This window comes from Oryzias latipes, chromosome 17 (assembly GCF_002234675.1).
Source record: "Oryzias latipes chromosome 17, ASM223467v1".
Classification (NCBI taxonomy): Eukaryota; Metazoa; Chordata; class Actinopteri; order Beloniformes; family Adrianichthyidae; genus Oryzias; species Oryzias latipes.
This window is the reverse complement of record NC_019875.2, coordinates 10,402,837-10,424,223: the sequence shown is the minus strand read 5'-3', so window position 1 is coordinate 10,424,223 and position 21,387 is coordinate 10,402,837. Positions and strand designations below refer to the sequence as shown.

The window sequence follows — 21,387 nt, the reverse complement described above, 5'->3', positions numbered from 1 at the left end:
TGAGTTCCACAGAATGAACAAAACAGGTCCATGTCCAGAATAAATCTACTCAAAGTCTTTTTTGGTAGGATATATACAATGCAATACTTTGAAGGACACCTCTTTTATTTTGTTATTTAGACAGTATTTATTGCTAATAGTCCAAGCATATGTCCATTTTATGTCCACAAATTTGGATTCCCAATAAAACCTCCCAGCAGGTAAGTTTGTTGTATGTAAAAGATTTCTTATTTGCTTATTGGAAACTGAATTAACACAAATATCCACATTGTCCAAAAACATTGTCTGGGTTCTTAATTAACTTGTGTTATAAATCCCTTTAAACAGTTGAAGTAGACTGGTTGGAACGACATCTAACACTATTGCATATTCTCTGGGTGGAACAGGAATACCGAATTTTAAAAGAAATTCTTCATGCGTCAGAAAATGTCCATGAGAATAGAAAAGTTGTCTGATTAAAACAATATCATTATCATACCATCTAGAAAAAAAGTGATTTATTCTTGTATTTTACATTACTGATGTTCCAAATAAAACAAGTTGTTGGAGAAAATTTATGTTTACAAAGGAGTTTCCAGGCCAGCAGAGCTTCTTTGTAAAAGTTTGAAAGTTTTGTGGGTAATTCTTCTATTTTATAATTACATTTTAGCAAGAATTTAATGCCTCCCATTGTGTCAAATATATATTTGGGAAATGCTTTCCAGATATTGTCTTCCCCTTTCAATAAATTACTTAACCACTTTATTTTAAAAGAGTTGTTTAAAGTTTCAAAGGTTAATACATCAATGCCCCCATGTTTTTTGGTGTTACACAAAACAAATTTTGCTTAAGTAATTTGTTCCTCCAAATAAAATCAAATAATGTTTTGTTTAATAGGTTACAGATGTGTTTTGGCATTTCTAAAGACAGAGACACATATACAGATCTAGAGATTCCTTCAGCTTTAGATAACAGAATTCTACCATTCAGAGAAAGATCTCTCATTAACCACATGTTATAAGGCGCGGTGGAGTTTCGAAACAAAGGATTTGTATGTTTGTGTCAGTGTGGGGGGGCTCGAAAATATTCTAATTTTCAGAAAGGGGGGCCCTGCAGAAAAAGTTTGGGAACCACTGCCCTACAGAATGCACACTGTTGCACCGTTGTCACAATCTCCTCAGACATTCTGGGCCACCACACCGACTGATTAGCTCTTTCTCTGCATTTAACCAAGCCTTGATGTCCATCATGTAGTCTCCTCAATATAATCCCTCTCATTTCTGTGGGAACAACAATGCGCCTGTCTCTGATGACTAACCCATCGACCTCTGACAGTTCTCCTCTGACATGATAAAATTCCCTGATCAACTCTGGTACCATGTCAACATACTCAGGCCACCCATTTCTGATGAAACCTATGACTGCCTGTAGTTGACTGTCATTTTCTGTGTGTTGTCTTAACTCTGTCATCCTGTATGTTGTGGCTGGGACCTGACTCATGACGACCTCAATGTGTGTTGCCACATCTTCATGTTGTGTTTCTATATTATGTAATTAATAATTTGTTCCACTAAGAGTTTTCTAAAACACTATTGCTAGAAGGGGGATATTTAATGTTAGAAATCACCAGTAGAGGGCACTGGTCAGTTGAGCATGAAGCGACTGATGTGGAAAGAGCGCGAAGATAGTTGATGAATGACTGGAACTGGAATGTATGTCAGAAAGCAACGGAGGAATAAAAGTTTATTATGTTTAGTATTTGTAATTTTCAAAATTAAGGTTTCAATTCAATTAATGTTTCCATTGTAAAAATGTGGTGATATGAAATTGGTTTCTTGGCAAATTCTTTTTTTTTTTAACTTGTTCTGTCCAACAGCTGAGAAAACAGATTAGAGCCGAAGGCGTTTAGTGTTGGACAGGTTTTACTATCACAAAAAGAGGTTATACAACTTCAAGAAACCAGAGTGTAGATTTGTATAAACCCCTTTTTGTTGTATTATTTTTTATTTATTAGTTACATTTAGTGTGTGTGGGGAGGGGGAGTGGAAGAATGTGTGTGTGTGTGTGGGGGGGGGGGGGGTGGAAGAGAGTAAAGGGAAGACAGGTGGAGAAAGTGGGGATTTGAATAAGTTATTATTTTAAGCTGTGTAACAATTATACCAGATCTGCTGGAAAGACAAGTATTACATCAAAAGTGAAATTCTGACATGAAGATGAGCGGAAAATATCTGTCCATCAATACACTGTGGGTTAGGAGGAGGGATGACGCAGACAGGGAGCAGTGTGCACGTGCACGTGGGGGTGGAGATACATGCATGCTGCCAAAGTGAACCGTATGTTCATAAGGGGAACCAGATCCTCCCCAGCCCGACATGACAGACCAGGAGAGGGGAGGAGAGACCCCCAGGCCAGGAGCCCCCCCGGCATCGGGACCCAAGCAGCCCGGGAGGAGGGGATCGCCCAGCCAGGCGCAGAGAAGGCCCCCCTTCAGGGGCCCCCCCGGCGCCCGAAGGCATAGGCGAACCCGGCTTCTGGGCCCCCCAGGCCACAGGACAGGAGCGCTTAGCCGTTCCAGGCGGCCTCCATGGGGGCCACTGGGCGCCAGACACCGAGACAAGGGCCAAGGTTTCTTGGCAAATTCTTCCAATGCCCTTTTGTAAGAAAATTTGTTTTTGAAAGTTGTTTTACTAGTTCGGATTTTAAAATAATATTCTGCGTGAGAACACCACGCCATTGAAAAATATCCTTGCCATTGTTATTGTTGTTGACTGTCTGATGTGTCTAAACTTTTGCATACTAAGGTTGATTGTTCTTGATATTTTCTGGAAGTGGTTTTCGAAAGTAAGGGAGGGGTCAAGAATCACTCCAAGATATTTACGTTCTTGAACTAGTTTAGTTCGTCTTGGTTCCCCAATAATATTTGAGTTAGCGTATCGGTTCTGTTGTTTGGAGGATATCATGCATATGCTTTTTGGTGTTTAGAAGGAAACATGACATTGGGAGACAGTCTTGGACTTGTACCATTGCTGAGGTAAGAATACGGCCAGCTTCATGTCAGGTTTATGCAGGCATAAATACTACTATTACTGTCATCTGCATACATTTGTATATGGATGTTTTTGCTTACTTCTGGAACTCGATGGACCTCCAATCCTCTGCAGAGGGCACTGCCATAAAGACCTCCACCAGCCCGTCCAGATGGCAGTTTCTACTTCGGGATGATTGTGGCAAATGTTGAGACACCATGACGGCAACTGCTGCCTGTGGTCCTGTGAAAGACTCTAATGAAATAAAGCTATATGTAATCAATTATTTACTAGAAAATTATTGTTCTCAATAGTTCATTTGTTTTTAATATTGGGAATCTTTGCAGGAGATACATGTACTGAAGCTGGTTAGAATTAAGTTAAAAAAAAGGTCTGTTTCAACAAACTTATTGATGCCCAAAATATGGAGATTTATCCTGATATCCTTAATTAATCAATATCTCATGTAATATTCATCCATCATCTTTACCCGTTTGATCCTGATTAAGTCACACGATTTAAAGAAATGTATTCTTTATTAATGTACAATAATACTGATTCAGTAAAACACATTTTTTTCTTTCTTGATAATTTACTTTTCAGTTATGTAAACCGATGATAACATATTTGATATTAAACAGAAAGTTTCAATTAATGTCTTGAAGGTAAAGAGGCTGATAGTTAGAAAAAACCACTGACAGCTGCAGTCAGAACAGTGACTTTCAGAGTAAACTATACCCATGTATATGATATTACTTTTGACACACTCAAGAATGAATGTTTTACTAAATATGAGTTATTTTCACGGTTCATTTTCCTACCCAAAAGTTAGATGCTTCAATCTCTGAGACACCGCCTTAGCTCCTTGTGCGTGCCGCCCATTTCATGACATCAACATGACATCAACTCATGACATCGAGTCGGCCTCAGCACCATGTCTGTGTTTTGAAAGTTGTTCTGCATTAATTTGGTTTTGGAAGATTTGTTGTTTTATTAAAGATCATGTTTAGAAAACAAACAACATCCAAACCTTTGCCATTACGGACTTTCAGATTGTGTTTATAGTTACCTATAACTGCTTGCTCCACAGTGAAAGTGTGACTTGATGAACCTACACTCATCAGATCTTGGTTAGGTAGACCATGTGACCATCGCCAAAGGTTTTTATGGCCCATTTTCTTTCATACACGACAAAACTGTACGTTTGCATAAATTGAGGGTAAACTTTGCTTTTGGAGAAGCACATTTGCATGGAGAAGAACTCACAGTGGAGGAAGCGGCACTTCTATGTGGAGCCCCGCCCACACCAAAAGCATATAAAAATGTTCATGTGAAGGGCGGAGCTCGACTTTAAGTTAACACTTTATCTGCTCAACTGTTTTAGAAACCTCCAACTCTAACCATTTACGACATTCATGTTTTATTTTTGGATCTATACTTCTGAGATCTATGAAATCTTTAAAGAGTTTCCTTTTTACAAACGAGATCCAAATAATCAAACATCGTAATCAAAAAATACATGAATTACATGAGAAAAAAAAGTTTTAAGAAATCCTAAGCCAGATGGTTGTTTCAGTCCTATTTCTTCATAAAATTTTCTCAATAAATAACTTCTTGAAAACAAATAAGAAAAAAAAACACACCGCAGCTTAAACAGAACATGAGAATGAATTCGCTAATTTATAAAATATCGTATCCATGGTGACTACATTATTTTTGTATATAGAATTGAATAGACTAGAATCCATTTGTTCTATGCTGTTCTATTCTGTAAAAGTTTGGAATGAATTTGCTTTCTGACAAACTCTTGGTTGCCACGGCGACTGGAACTTATTTTGGTTTAAAGAATCAGTTCTCACAATCCTTATTTTGTGCTCAGACTTCGCTGAAGACGGTACAAAAGCGACTTGAGAGATTTATTTGCTGAGTTTTGATTCAGACCTGAAAGGTGAGTTTAGAGCTTTCTTCTTTTTTTACTTTTCTTTATGAACGCGGTCGTTTCTGTGCATTCAGCTCAGATAATGCTAGATACATTTTGTCGTTATCTTGATAATCTTAACTTTACATATCAGGTTGTACATCAATAAGTTCAAGAGCTTTTATTGATCGGTTTTTGCCAAACCTTTTTAAAGGACGTGGCTGTAGAGAAGAAGGTGACGTTTGCCTTTTTATATCGATGAAAACAGTTGTTAAAAATAAGAAACATTTGCTGATTCTGGACTTTTCATCTGTTATACATGCCATTCTTTCCAGATGTTTCCAGTTCCTCCTCATCTCCAGGACCACAACTACTGCAGAAGGCCACAGCAGAAGGTAAATAGACATCTGCTGTTGAGAAAAAGAGCAGAAATGATGCTATATGTTACTAATCTAGTCCCAGAATCTCCATGTTATTGATTGGATCTCACTGTAAGTTAGTGCATGTTAGATCTTTAGGATTTGTCTGTAAGACCAGCTGTGTTTGAATGACTGTAGGTTGAAAAGGTCCATGAAAGATGATTGTCTCATTTCTCAGCACAGGTTTAAGTAAATCAGGTTGTGCTTCTGCGTCTTGATTGGAAGCAGCTCTGACCTTTGACCTTCTCTAGTTCAATGTTCTGCTGGTCTCAAAAATGGACCATTTGTCTCAAATTCCAGAGATCCGATTGTTTAGACGAGATTCCCAGACCCTCTGATGTCCAGGCCTGTCTTTGGTGTTTCTCTGAGATCTTTGTGTTTGTGCTTCAGAGACGGTGGCAGCAGCAGGACAGCAGCTCAGGAAGTAGAGACGAACCTCCAGACAGACGGCCGCGTCTGACTGCCGCTGCTGCACAGCCAGATGTGAGCATGCCAGATGTTTGTGGAAGAGTTCCTATGCTTTAAAAAGAAACAGAACACACACCTCCACCTGCTGCAGGTGTGGTAGAGGTAAAGATGAAGGGTTTTCTGACTCCTCCTCTGTCTGTCAAAGGGTCCGCCTCCAGTCTTCCAGGCTCCTCCCCGACCATCTGACTCTGTTCCATGGGACATTCAGGCGCTTCTTAATGGGTGGGGCTCTCCATACAGCCCGGAGATGTAACACACCCACACACACACACCTAGACACGGACACACACACACAAACTCACTTTTTACATTATCCTTAATTTTCTTAAATAACCTCTGTTTTTCTGAGTCTTTTAGGAGAAGGAATACGACATTTACCGGTAAGTCTTTTTTACTTTTAGTCATTTAAGTTTTTCTTTTAAAAAAAAACTTAAAAAAATGGAAAAAACTCACAAAGAACAAAAAAAGTTTTCTGTCTTCTACATATTTCATTTTCTTTTAGAAGTTTTTTTTAATGTATTTTATTTATTTTATAGTTTTCCTTATTTATTTCGATTTTATTTTTATAAAAGGTTTTAGTTTGTAAATTACCTTTCATTCTTAAAAAAGTAAGTATTTTTTCACTAGTTTATATTTTAGTTTCCTCCTTTTCTCAATAGGAACTTTTCTTTTACAAAATAATAATGACTTTTTCAAACTATTTTTTCTCCAGTTTTTCCTTTTGAGCAGCAGAAACACAAACCTGTTTCTAGAAATCTGTAAGTTCACTTCTCTTTTATTTTTAGCAAACTTGTGCAAAATTAAATGACAAAAAGAACAAAAATGACCAATTCTTTTTTAAACTAATAGGATCTTCTTCAGGATGAAGGTGAGTCAAACTTGAACACAGATTAATTACAGAATAACATCTCTGTTTTTTCAAATGTTTTATTATTTGTTATTCATGACTAACATGAGCTTTTTTAACTATTTGTTGTTTATGTTTACTGTTTGGAATGAGACTAACCGAGTCATGTAAGTAGAAAAACTCTTTATTTCAACCTTTTGATTGTAAATGTTTAGCTTTTATTTTGAAACGGTTTTGCTGTTATTGTGTTGATGATCATTAAGGAGATATTTTGTGATTTTTTTTTCTCCTTGGTGTTGGTGAAGAGAACACCAACACTGAGCGTTAAAAGAGAAGCTGCAGATATGACTTCATCTCAGAAACGGCAGCCTTTATTTTGAAATCCCTACAGACACAAAAACGCAGCAAGTTCCATGTTTCTAATGACTGAGAGTTTTGTTTCGGTCCCTAAAGGCCTCATCAGTCAGAGCCTGGATGCCAGTCATGGTGAGCTCCAGTCTGTAGAACCGCCGTTCTATTTCTGCTTCAAGATTGTAAAACAGAGACGACTTTTCCTTTTCTAACTTGTTCTCCATTTTCACAGGTCTGAGGCTCCAGCAGAACAGAGCAGAGCAGCTGGAGTCTGATTGTGTTCAGAGGAGCAGCGTTCTTCAGGATGACCAGCATCTGTGTCTGGAAGTGGACTGTTCTAGTTCCTCTTGACAACATCTTCATCCTCCTCCTCCTTCATCCTTCACGCCGTCCTTCAGCTGTTCAAATTCAAACAGATCCAAAGGAAAGTAGCAGTAAAAGCGCATTTTCAGCCCTAAAAAACACAGAGAATAAAATGTATTTTTCTGTTTCTGCTTCAGATCAATGTTGGAAACTGAGAGTGAAGCAGGAGATCATCCTTCACAGGAGGCTGAGTTTGGTGACAAACTGAACTTTGACCACAAATAGGTCTTAGTTTCAGATGCTTCACATACAAAGTAAAGATCTTTGGTTTCCAGCAGTTTTCTGACCACGAACGTCCTGAAACTTTGTGTTTGTCACAAAGCTTTCCTTCCAGCCCAGCAGATGGTGAGTTCCTCTCATTCATGGTTCTTTGCAGCTCCAGACCTTCCTCAGCCCTCAGTCTGGATCCACATGCTCCAACACAGCAAACCTGGACAAACATGTCAGCAGCACAAACCAAACGTCTCAGTGAATGAATCAAATCATTACAGATGCACGTTTCTGTTTCCTGTAGGACAGGCGGATCCTGTAAAGAAGTCATGGTGGGAGACAGGCTTATCACCACAACTTCACAAGACGAGGAGAGAAGATGCTGAGATGTTTGGAACCAACCCAAAGGAAACGGGAAACCCAACTACGGATGGGCAGCCTAATTCCGGATCTTCTGCAGCTTCAGCAATGACCAAAAATTAGACAAATTTTACAAGTAAGAACCAACATTTTTATGTGGAACACGACACCAGGACTCAGTGCTCTTTACAGGAAATGAAAGTTTAAAAAAAATGATGTTCATGTTTTCCAGGAGGCTAAGATCTGCACCTGTTGGAGTTCCCCAAACCACCACTAGAGGGACGTCTGCAGCTGCCACGGGCAGAAGTTCCTCATGAGGACATGTCCTTCAGAGAACACGGAGTGTGGACGTCCTGTTAAATCCCCACGGCTTCCCCTGAAAGAACAACCAGGATGCTGACGAGAAGCGACGCCACCAGCTCCATGATGACACCTTCAGCGCCTCAGAGCCGCGCTACTTCATGTCAAAGCAGAAGGCAGACATTGTTCCATCAACAGTTCTGAAGAACTCTTCTGGCTCAGAGGAACCACCACACTGCAGACCAGCAGACCCTCTTTTTGTGCTGAAAGGACGTTTTCGGTTCTGTTTGGTTGTTTCAAATGAGTCTATAAAAAGCTGTAAAAATACGGTTTTGAGTGAAGTTTTCATTTTTCAATCTTCTGTCCAGCAGAGAGAAAAACTGTTTGAGTCAGTTTTACTAGAACTAGTTTGAAATGGACTTTTATTTTTTCTTAAAGTGTGTTTGAATACATTTCATTGATGTTAAAACTGTATCTTTAGTGTTTCTGCTGTCAGCTTTTAGTGCAGCTTCATGTTCTGCTCTGATTCTTTATTTAAAACTTTATGATGGAACAAACGTTTTAAAAATGTAAAAAAGAAAATGCAAAAACTGTATTCTAGTTAATTAGTTGATATTTAATGCGATATTGATGTTACTATAATGTGTTTTTCAGTTTTATTGATATAAAGTGTATTTTTGTTTTGTTTCAATTGTGACCAGTTTTTACAGACTACAGGCTTCCTGACTTGCGTAAACTGGAATCACATGAAGTAGCTACACAACACATGAACACAATGTAACACAATGGGTCAAAGCGTCATCTAAACAGCAGGTCCACCATTAAAATGTGTCATTTTTACATTCAGTTAATATTTAATAACAATTACTATCAGTTAGCAGATTAATTTACTAGTTTCCTTATGTACTTTCATTCACTTCAGTCATTTTTGTGATACACTACAGTAAAAAGATGCCATTAATGAAAAGTAAAATATTTAGACTTAATATTTTTTAGCTTACGTTCAAAACAGATTTTTTTGTTTTTCAAAACAAATTAATTACTAAAAAACTTCCTTATATAAATATGTTCAATAATGTCTTAAACAAACAAAGTTTATAATTTACATACAACAGAAATCTTATAGAAAAATAATACTGAAAGGGCAGTCAATTCTAGAAATTGAACTAATTTAACATTATTGCTTCTTTAACTTCAATAGGCAGCTGGATGGCTCAGTTTTCAATTCAATTCAATTTTATTTGTATTCTGGGTCTCTATGTGCCTTCAAAATACAAGTTTGTGTCAGGAAGGACATCTGGCATAAAACCTTTTTCAAATCACATGTGTATCAGTGGTTTCAGTTAAAGTTGATTCGCTGTGGCAACCTAACAGAATGAGCTGAAAGTTAAAATTTACTTTCAACACCACTGAAATAATTTTTCCAGAGAGTAACGACAGAACAGAGAGGGGGTTGATGCAGCAGCAGATCTGAATCTGCTTTCTGTGGTTTGATTGAGAGGAAATGTTAATGACAGACGATTAGACTTCCTGCAGCTGTGTGTGTGTTTGAGCTCTGCAGCCTTCACACTGTTAGCTGTTGGTTCATACAAACTGAGCTCCAAAGATCCTTTCAGGAAGGATCTCCTCACATTATCAGCAGGTTTTCAGATGAAGGACATAGCATAGATTGATAATATCCAGGGTTTAGACAGAAATGTTGTTTTTCTCAATCATACCATGACTGTTATGAAATTATGTTCTCATGAAAAAGGCTAAAAGAACACAAACCACACAACCACAGAAACACAAACTGCTGAACAACACCTGTTTATCCTCTTCATGTCTGTGTGACAGATTTCATCTTTTGGAAACTGCATCAACTCACACCTTTCTACCCAACAAATAAAATGAGTTTTAAAACAATAAAAATTAACTGCTGAAGTGAAAGAAATTCTAATTTTAAACATTTTATATTGATCAGCTTCCATAATTGCAAGTGTGATTTTTTCTACTTTTCCTTAAAAAAGCATTTAAAGGTTTTCACAGAGTTGTAAAGCATTTCAAATACATTCCCTTTATTTTCATACATTTAGTGAAGACTAAGCACAGCTAATTGATGATTTTTATTCTAGTTTACTCTAATCATTTGTTATTTTAATGTACATTTGTTATGTTTTAATGTAAAGCACTTTGTGTTGTACTTTTATATGAAAAGTGCTTTATAAATAAAGTTTGATTCGATTTGATTTGATTTTTCTGTGGTATGTTTTATTACTTGTGTTCTCTCACCCTCAAATACGTTTGCTGTTTTTATACAATAAAAATGTGTAAGATACCTTTTTAAAATAATAAAATAAAATCTAATTAAGCAAAACTTTAGAGGCTTCAGGCTTTAGAGTCTCTGCGGTTTCTTCCACAAAAAACGAATACTGCTTTGGAATGATCAATAAAGCTCAGTCTTTCATTTTAAATATATTTGTATTCAAAGATTTACAGTGATCCCAGGCTTTGAAAAAAAAAAACAATACTTTAAACGTCATTTCTCTGCTAAATCTGTATCAATTTGACAGTAGTTTGTTCCTTCACTCCAGAACAGGTTAATCAAATAGACAGCACTGACATCTTGTGGTTAGTTGGTGGTACTACATGCAATTCAGAAGACTTAATATTTGACAAATGTATACAGTGATCCCTCGCTATAACACGGTTTACTTTTCACGGTTTCGCTACTTCACGGATTTGCAGCGTGCATTGTGTTCTGCATTCTGATTGGCTAAAAGGCCACTCTGCTTCTTCTCTACCTGTGCGTCAATAACGTTGCAGTTTAATATGTACACGTACGTAAAACAGCTTGCCAAATTTACATTATGTACTAGCAAATTCTCTTGATGTTGGCATGTCGGTGTATAAGGATGTTTTTGCGAAGAAGAAAAAAGAGCGACACCAACTGCCGATCACTATGTTCTTCTCCCGAACAAACACACCTGCAGCTGCACCGCGGGCTTTAAAAGAAGAAAAATCTGCAGAGCGGAGTCAGGATGCAGCGGCTCAGTCTGAATTTAGAGCAGTTAAATACACCCGCAGTGGCGGTTCTACACCAACTTACTCCCTGGGCGAGTAACCCCACAGCCCCCCCCCCCCCGCACATATACATATACACATATACAAAATTTGACAACATCCTGTTGTTTTCCCTATCAATTTTCTATATTCGTATTACAGGGGGGTTATACTCAGTCACACAGGGGGCCTAAATTAAAAACACGCTTAAGGTTTTGGGCCGAAGAAGATAAACATTAACTGAACTACACACTAAAGCTAAACTTTTAAAACTTTTAAACTGAACTTTTTAACATAAATATGAATAAAAACAGGAACACAAGTTAACTTAAACCCTAAATAATTTTAATATTTTGCTCTCCATAGAAATATATTATATCAAAATTATACAAATATGAACATGCTGCAGAACAAAACAAAGAAAGCCTGGAAATATTAATAAGAAATTACATATCAAATAATTCCATTTTTTTTTTTTTTTGCTCTTTTATCATTTTTTAGAGCATTTCTTTTAGAGCTGGACTCCTGCTTCATTTTTAGCAATAATTTCTTAATGTGTGATGTCCTGTGTGTGTCTTTGTGAAACATATCAGAGGGATTAGATCTAAAAAAAAACTTATTGTGATTAATATGTTTATGTCTTATAAAACATTAAAGACTAAATCATAGAATTCATCAGTGGGATTACTACAAAAATATTTGGCATTTCCCTAAATTTGTGCAACACCAACAGTAGAAATCCTCCAAAAAAAACTCAATCCATTAAAAATGGTCTGCACCCACCACCCCTGTTATGGTTTCTGTTTCTTTGCCCTTGTGGTTTGTTTCCTTTTTGTTCTGGCATGTTTTGAGTTTAACTTCCTGTTTTATTTTGTAGGGTTTCCTGTTTTGTTTTTGTTGTGAGTTTTACTTTGGTTCCCCATCCTTCCTGATTGTGTTCACCTGTGTCTCGGTTGTCTGTATGTATTTAAGTCTTGTCATTCCCTTCTAGTCCCTTGTTAGTCTGCTCTCCCCGTTTCGAGTGTTTCGAGCTTCTAGCCTGCCGTCTGCAGTGGTTTTGGTTTTGTGTCCTTAGTTTTGTTTATTAAAGCCCCCGTTCCCCTGCAACCTCCTGCCTCCTCTCGCTCTCTGCGCCTGGGTGCTTCCTCCCTTCTCCTCCCGTAACAACCCCTCCCCCTCCCCTTCCCTCTGACACAGGCGGCTCCGTCTCTATGACGGGAGGCGCAGTTGCGGCTCAGAGTTGATTGTCAGATAGAAAAAGACTCCCAATCACCTGTTAGTGTGATTCAGCCCCCGGCGAGTTGCGCTCCCCTCTCGGGTTTTTTGACTTATGTTCCAAAGACTACCGCAAAGAGGTGTGGCCGCAAGCGTCTTGCAGCAGAGGGCGGTGCTCACGTGCGCGTCGGGTCTGCTGTGTCGGAGCAAGTAATTGTGGGAAATAATCCCCATTGCCTGCTTTTGTCAAAATTGGGTTTTTCAGGTATTTCATCTTTTTCTTTTTTTTTGCACCATAAATGTGAAGAGGAAACCAGATGAAGACATTCTTAACAGTCTGATGTGTAAATCTAAAAATGTTAAGTGTCAGCAGCTGAAGCAATTTCAAATTAAAAGCGCAAAGCCTCCTCCTCGAATATAGTAGCACATTATATGTAACGCAGGGCACGGCAAATGCCGCCCCCTACGAGGTGCCGCCCTGGGCGACCGCCCACATCGCCCATATCAAAAACCGCCACTGTACACCCGAGTCACTATTTGTGCGACTGTACTTTGTATTTTTTCATAATCATCATTTTATATTTTCTCCCGTTTAATCCAATTACGCGGGTCGTGGTGGGCGGGGCTAATCTCCGCGATTTGACGCCTTCTGTTCACATTGATGATTAAAATTATTATTTGACAGTACAGAACAGAAGTTATTTGTTAAAAAACGTTTCTAAAGTACTTTGATTTGTGAAACAAATGCTTGAGCCTATGGTTTGTTCTTTCTTTTCAATGTATAATAGAGTATTTAATTGTATCATAATTGAAAAAAAAATAGAGGTTTCTACTTCACGGTTTTTGACTATCACGGGCTCTTTCTGGAACGTATAACCCCCGCGAAAAACAAAGGTTTACTGTATAGATATATATATATTAATGTAACATTAGGCACTCAACAAATGACATTCCCAAAACTCCAATTTATTAAAAACAGCAACTTAATAGCAAATTAAATATCAATAAAACAATCCAAAATAAAGAACACAGCAGCTCAATGAGGGGGATTTTGGAAAGTCAGAGTCTTTCTCAGTCTGAAAAGGACCTCTTTGCACCAACTCCATTCTTACTGGATCAGAGAGTGTGGTTGGCCATTCAGCTGGACCAACTGATTTGAGGTAGGTGGAATTTTGGATCCAGTCGACTCCTTTTCCAGACACGCCTCTCTTGGAGCCTCTGGAACATAAGATGCTTAACTTCAAGAAAAGCAAACAGTGAAAAATCAAACAGTCTAATCAAATGTACATAACAGTTGGCCGGGAGGCAGGAGACTTCCGGGATCGCATGAAGCTGTGACGCGGATCTGTTCGAGACCTGGTGGAAAATAAGATGATTTAATCCTGGGAAACTAAAACAAACAAACGGCATATCTCCCCCCCCCCGCATTTTTTTGGGGGGGGGATAAACACACCGTCCCAGTGTCTTTTTCCCCCCGAATTTACCAAGGCAAATTCCGACCGTCCTGGAGAGCGGCAGCAACAGCGAAGAGGATCTGGACAGCCTGACGCGCTACATCGACGAGCAACAAGAGCACTTCGTCATGGGAAAAACCCGTCAGTCAGGCAAGCCAGCCGCCCCCACCAAACAGAGCCGACCCGAAGAATCACCGGGAGCTTCTCCACCGAAGACGGAGTTCGAATCCAACGCGTGGGATATGCTTCTTAGCATTGATGCTAAGCTATCCAGCTTCGACAGCCGTCTTTCCAATTTCAAGAGATCAAGGATGCTCTAGAAATTTCCCCAAAACAATTGGAAACCCTGACCGCGGAGAACTCAGCGCTGAGAGAGTTGTCAAGTTCTCTTTCTGACAGTCTAATCAGAAGTTTTGAACATTCAATTTCATGATCTTTTTATATATTTATGAGAGGTATATTGTTTGATTGTATATTTGCACAAGATCATATTTATTTATTTAATTATGAACAACTTGGGACGCCATACTCTTCAGCTGCTGTTTATGAAAAAAAGGGTTATGCAGACACTGTTTGTTAAATTACTTTACATGCTTTTATAATGACCTGAGATTCCATCTTCAGTGATGTCAGGATCATCTTGGGATCTGGATGCTGCACCACCTCCAATACTTTTTCAGAGCAGAAGAAACCGTTGGCTGAGGAAGAAACTGTGCAAAACATCATTATGTAAAACCAAAACTGCAAAATACAAATAAGAAATAAATGTGAACACTAATTTGAGTATAGGTGGCAACATAAGCATTTATACACTTCTTTATCTATTATTTTGTATGTTCATAATTTTAAAATTAGTACATTTAGTTTGTTTGTCATTTATAAATGAGAACCTTTATTTCCTATTTGTATTTTTCAGTTTTGATTCTCCATATTTCATGCAAGATTTTAAGGCACACTCATTGTTGAAAAAGTCAAACTACCTGACTGTCTATAACAGAGTAATAACAGCAGTTTTTATACTGACACAAACCGGAAAATGAACGCACTAAATATATGTTTGCACAATGAAACAATACGATAACGTGAGTTTAAACATTTATCTGCCACCATCATACCATTATAATTATTTACTTTTCTCTGCTCTCCGCCGTTTTGGAAGCTCATGTCCGACCTCATCTTGGAAACTTGGGTATCAGAATTATTTTCGAGTTTTTCATTGGAAATTACGACAAAGTCACAAACGGGGTCGTTTATGTGCAAACTTCACCTCGAATCGATTAGTATATTACGTAAATCGCACAGCTGCACAGAAAGGCAGGATAATGTAAAAATATGCCCCAACATTCTCCAAACTTAACTTGTGATTGATGTTTAAGTTCTTCTTTCTTTTTTCAGCGCCTGATGGATAAAGTCTCTTTGGCATGAAGTTCTCTTGTTGTCGCTTTGATCAGTGTGACAAAATGTGCTCGTTTTATTTCTTTTCCCAACTTTATTCAAACAACATGCACTCGTAAATGCACACTGTGCCAGGCTCAGATGCAATGATGTTGACCAATCGTTGCTAAGAGTGGCGTAACGTCATAATTTGGGTTGCCAGATTGGTTCAGGTGTGCTGAACCAATATATTCAGAGCGTGCGTTGGTACGGAAGTTCTATGAAGTGGGTTGCCAGATTTGGGTCTTTTTTTTTTTTATTTGTTTCGTCACTTCGGGGCCCTGGTGGTGACGGGGGCCCTACACGGCTGCGTAATTCGCACATAGGGAGGGCCGGTCATGGCCGTACCCCCCAACATCGATCACCCTGAACCACCCGAGGGCGGCCAATACTGCCAAGAGAACAAATGGAGAAAGTTCCCTTGTAGTTGAGGAACTGGGATTGTAAATTGGGCTGTGCCTTCAGGGTGACATGCTTCCTGTGTACAGTTCCACGATAGTCTGGGAAGTTCCACCACTGATGGAACTCCTCAGCGATGGACTTCCAATCCTCTGCAGAGGGCACAGCCATAGAGACCTCCACCAGCCCGTCCAGATGGCAGTTGTCACTTCGGGATGATTGTGGCAACTGTTGAGACACCACAACGGGAACTGTTGGCTGTGGTCCTGTGAAATAAAGCAGATATAAAATCAATTATTTATTAGAAAATGATTGTTCTCAATAGTTCATTTGTGTTTAATATTGGGAATCTTTGCAGCAGATACATGTACTGTAACTGGTTAGAATATGGAGTTTATTGTCCTGATATAATTAACTAATCAACATTTCATGTAATATTTAAAGGTTTAAAGAAATGTATTCTTTATTAATGTGCAGCTATTTCTATCATACTGATTTAGTAATAACATGTTTATTTTCTTTCTTGATAATTTTCTTTTCTGTTCTGTAGACTGATGATACATAAAACAAAGTTTCAATTCTTGTCTTGAAAGTAAAGAGACTGATAATTAAAAACAATACTGACAGCCGCAGTCAGAACAGTGACTTTTAGGCCGCATTTACACTGCAGGTTTTGATGCTCATATCCGATTTTCTGACTATATCCGATTTCTTTGACGACCCGCTTACATCATCTTTTAAAAGTGACCCGTATCTGATTATTGCATTTACACTAAACAATGCTGAAACTATCAAACGTAGACGTTCTGAGGACTACGTAGCAGCATTTCCGCCTACCTCTTTCGGACTTTTGTGATTGCGGTTGTCATGGAGGCAAGGCGGCGACGGAAGGAGGCGTTGCCTTGGGCGCTCCAGAGGGGATGCGCGGGAGAGGAAGAAGGAGGGCTGCTCGGCCGTCTTATGTGCTCTCTCTGAGTTTTGAATGAGGAAGTGTTTGCAGACGTTGTGCTGTACTAACAGTTTGATCCAAGTGTTGAACCTTTCCTGCGCGATGACCTCTCTTTTCCGACCGTGGTCAGAAACACACGGGAGATTTCCTCGGGGTTCTCTTTTCCGTTGAACCCTAAGCCTCCAGAGTGGGTTAAGAAAGACTCCAAAACTTTTTGGCGAGACACCTTATTTTTAATTTACTGTTCTCCGACAGTCCCCCGCTCCGCGCTCACACCCCCCCTCTCTCCTTACACACACACACGCAAGCACGCGGGCGCGCGCTCACACACACACACACGGTCCCCATCATACACGCCCCGCAAAGAAATAAACGGCTTCTAGCCTGTTCCATAGCAACGGTGTCCCGCTTCATTAGTTACCGTTTGCGTCCGGACCGGACATAACAGCGGTTTCCAACTACGGTCTGAAGCCTGAGGCTGAAAGGTAACACGCTGACAGCAAAATCAGCGCACAAAAAGCACCCTAATAAGTCATGTGACCTCAGTTGGTGGTGTCCTGAATTGACGTCACCGAGGTACGACTCGCATTTACTGGGGAATATCCGATTTGTCTGCTTACATGGCACACGCAAATGCACGTATCCGATTCGTTTCCGATTTATTTCCACATAAATAGGCCTGTATCCGATCTGAGAAAAACGGAATCCCATACGCTTTTGTCCTGCTTACACATTCACCGATCATATCCGATCTGTGCCAAATGAGAGGAAAAAATCGGAATTGGGTTACTTGAACCATGCAGTGTAAAGGCGGCCTTAGAGTAAACTTTACCCATGTATATGCTATTACTTTTTGCACACTAAAGAACAAATGTTTTATTAAATAGGAGATATTTTCACAGTTCATTTTCCTACCCAAAACTAAGACGCCTTGAATTCTGAGAACCCGCCTTTGCTCCTTGTGCGTGCCGCCCATTTCATGACATCAACTTCGAGTCAGCCTCGGCATCGTGTCTGTGTTTTGAAATTTGTTCTGCATTCATTTGGTTTTGGAATATTTGTTGTTTTTTTGAAGATCATGTTTAGAAAACAAACAAAAGTCAAACCTTTACATTGACGGACGTGCAGATTGTGCATATAATTACCAATCACGAAGCAAGAAAAAAATGGCAAGCCGTGCCATCAAAGTGTTCAGGAGGACCAAGCAATCCCCCCCCATCATGGGAAAAAGGCCCCATCTTCTGGAGGCAACAGAGCTTCACAAGCCTGAGCAAACTCTGCTGGGTCTGTCATATTGGTTGGAGTGTAATGTTATGGTGTTAAGGAATCCAGATGCAGAGAAAGGTAAGTTGAAAACTGTTTAACCCTTGTGCTATCTTAGATGACCCCATCCTTACATTGACGTGTTATTCCTACCATGACAAAGGTGGATAAAGGTAGAAAGATTTCATGTAATTCATGGACACCAGTGAAGATCACAAATCATTGAAGAAAAAAGGTTCAGAGCACTGTCTAGTGGGTCTAGATGACCCAACTCCTAATGTTAAAGTGCCTAGGATAGCACAAGGGTTACTAACACCAAGTCCAAAAACCAAGGAGCAGCATCTGCAACACCAAATGATAACTAGACAGCGACACAAAACACTCCAACTAGGGATGGCTCGTTTGACACAGACGCTTTGGTGTGCGTTTCACCTTCATGAAACAGAGTGGTTCGGCTCAATGTTTCAGGTCGTAGGTCAACCAGCGCAGATGACGTGGCTGATGACGTATGAAGCGCCAAATGCATCGTTTGGTCGAACGACGGTTCAGATGTCACTTGTGTTTGAACAGTTGGGCGCTATTCTCTGTAAATGCAAATGAATCCAGAACGTTTCCCGAGAAGTTCTATTGTTTCCCCTGTTTTGGAATCAGCATCAGTTCATTGTACTTCACCATGGCTCCTGGTAAAAAATGTACTGTGGCTCAGGATCGTTTCAACTCGATTTCTCCCAATAAAACAATACACTATGAACGTTGTGTATAAAAAAATACTACAAGGAATGTATAATGGTAAAGTACTGCAGTATTAATAGATATAGCTCAATGGAAAAGTCAATGGGTTTTGCGTTGAGAGGTCCTGGATGCAAAACCAATAGTACACGCTTCTTTTTTTTCTTCATGTGATGTGTATTCTGCTGTGTCAAGCACTTCTTACAGAAAACGTCATATGTTGTGCTGTTTTACATTGTTTTTTTTTATCATCATTAACAACATTGTTTTGTTTTACGTTTTTTCATCATCAATTCCACATTGAAGTGTTACAAGGAGCTTAGTTGAAGCATATGTCGATATATGTCCAGTGCGCCACCAGATGCCGCTGTTCTGTGTGGTTTCAAAGCCCTGAATGGTTGGTTCATTTTTCTGGCACAATTACATGAACCCCAAGGGAAGCTCATGGGGCTTCTATTCCCATCCCTAACTCCAAACACAGACATAAAACAAGGTGACTTAACGCAGACTACTCAATCACTAACAAGATGCAGCTGTAGACTCCAGCAGGAAGCACAGGTGAGTGGGAGGAGCATCAAGGAGAAACCACAGCAGACCTGGGGGGTATTCCAGAAAGCATGTTTAAACTACCCTGACTTTAACCCTGAACTCTGGCTGAAATCTGCCTGAACTTGCTTACTCGGGTTATGTCGGTTCCAGAAGACCGGATATGAGTTGGCGTAATTACGCTTGACTTGGTAACCCTGGGTTAATGCACGTGCATGTCAAGTACATAAAGACAGACAGACAGACAGACAGACAGACAGACAGACAGACAGACAGACAGACAGACAGACAGACAGACAGACAGACAGACAGACAGACAGACAGACAGACAGACAGACAGACAGACAGACAGACAGACAGACAGATAGATAGATAGATAGATAGATAGATAGATAGATAGATAGATAGATAGATAGATAGATAGATAGATAGATAGATAGTCCTAGGCCGCGTTGTTGAATAGTCTGACTGCTGTAGGGATGAAGGACCTCCGGTAACGTTCTTTTTTGCACTGTGGGTGCAGCAGTCTCTGGCTGAATGAGTTACTCATAGTCCTCACCGTTGCATACAGGGGGTGAGAGGGGTTGTTCCGGATGCTGCACAGCTTGGTCAGCATCCTCCTCTCACCTACAGAGTCCACTGGGTCCAGGGGACAGCCCAGGACAGAGCTAGCTCTCTTCACCAGCTTGTCCAGCTTCTTTTTGACCCTTTCATTCAATCCTCCACACCAGCAGACCACAGCATAGAAAGTTGCTGATGCAATAACAGTGTCATAGAAGGTCTTGAGTAGTGGCCTACACACACCAAAGGACCTCAGTCTCCTAAGGAGATGGAGGCGACTCTGGACCTTCTTGTGCAGGACCCTTGCGTTATCTGACCAGTCCAGTTTATTGTTGATGTGAACGCCCAGGTACTTATACACATCCACCCTCTCGATGTCCAGTCCCTGAATGACCACTGGACGAGACTGAGTAGCCTTTTTCCGGAAGTTGACCTCCATCTCATTCGTTTTGGTTGCATTGATGTGAAGGTGATTGAGTTCACACCAGTCCACAAAGTCCTCGATCACCCTCTTATTTTCCAGATTGTTTCCCTCTGACACGCGTCCAACGATGGCTGTGTCATTGGAGAACTTCTGGATATGGCAGCTGTTTGAGCCATGGTGGAAGTCTGATGTGTAGAGTGTGAAAAGAAAGGGAGAGAGCACTGTCCCTTGTGGAGCCCCCGTGCTGCAGACCACCTGGGCATTATCAATGGATCGTCGATTTCCGGAGTCACCATGGAAACGCGTGGAGAAAAAAAGAGAGCGGGAGGTTTTAATGACGGTGAATGAAGATTATATGCCCATCAAAAAAGGAATGCTGCTGCATCAGCAAAAGGAAGAGTTTCTGCTTGGAGAAACAGACAAAGTAAAACGCAGGAGTTTCTATCTCATTTCTATTTTCGTTGTTAGGCATATATATATATATATAACTTATCCAACTTAAACAAATTAATTCAATTGGTAACAAGTAATTGAATTAAATTTATTCAACCTAATTTCTTATGTCTATCCAAATCAATATTTTTTTACAACTCAGATTTACATATTTATCTATCTAAATGTCATATTACTCCAATTCAATTAAATGTTTTTACATCTTATCTTAATTTATTGTACTTCTTGAACTCTCATGTGTCTAAGTTTGAGCCTGCAGATATTCTCATTTTTATAGCAATAAAATTAATGAAACAAAACAGATTTACAACACAGAGCATAATGTCATTTTACATTTTCCTGACTTTAACATTATATCACCCACCAGTAGGGGTGGTAAATAATCTCATCATCCTCTCCCTCCCTCTCAGTCATGTTGTAGAAAGAATTAAACATAACAGGACAAATAACAAAAAACAGCAAAACAGCTAAACAACTAAACACATTTGGTCAAAAACCCACACTCAAACCCAAATCCGTCCAGACAGGCAAAGGGAATGGTATCCCACAATCCCTTGCGGTGCCAATCTAACAGCAGCACCAAAGTTAAACCTACTTAATTGAATTTATTTGTGTGATTTTTAATTTGACTTAACAAAATAATAATTTATCTTAACTGAAGCAAATAATTAAGTTAG

General features: G+C 39.5%; 1 long non-coding RNA gene across 1 annotated transcript; it reads left to right on the top strand.

Moving 5' to 3' along the window:
• The first annotated feature begins 7,508 nt into the window (after nucleotides 1-7,508).
• Nucleotides 7,509-8,568, top strand: LOC110016961. The gene is made up of 3 exons (XR_002292280.2): nucleotides 7,509-7,813; nucleotides 7,886-8,077; nucleotides 8,174-8,568. It is a non-coding gene; the product is annotated as an uncharacterized LOC110016961 (long non-coding RNA).
• The last annotated feature ends 12,819 nt before the right edge of the window (nucleotides 8,569-21,387 follow it).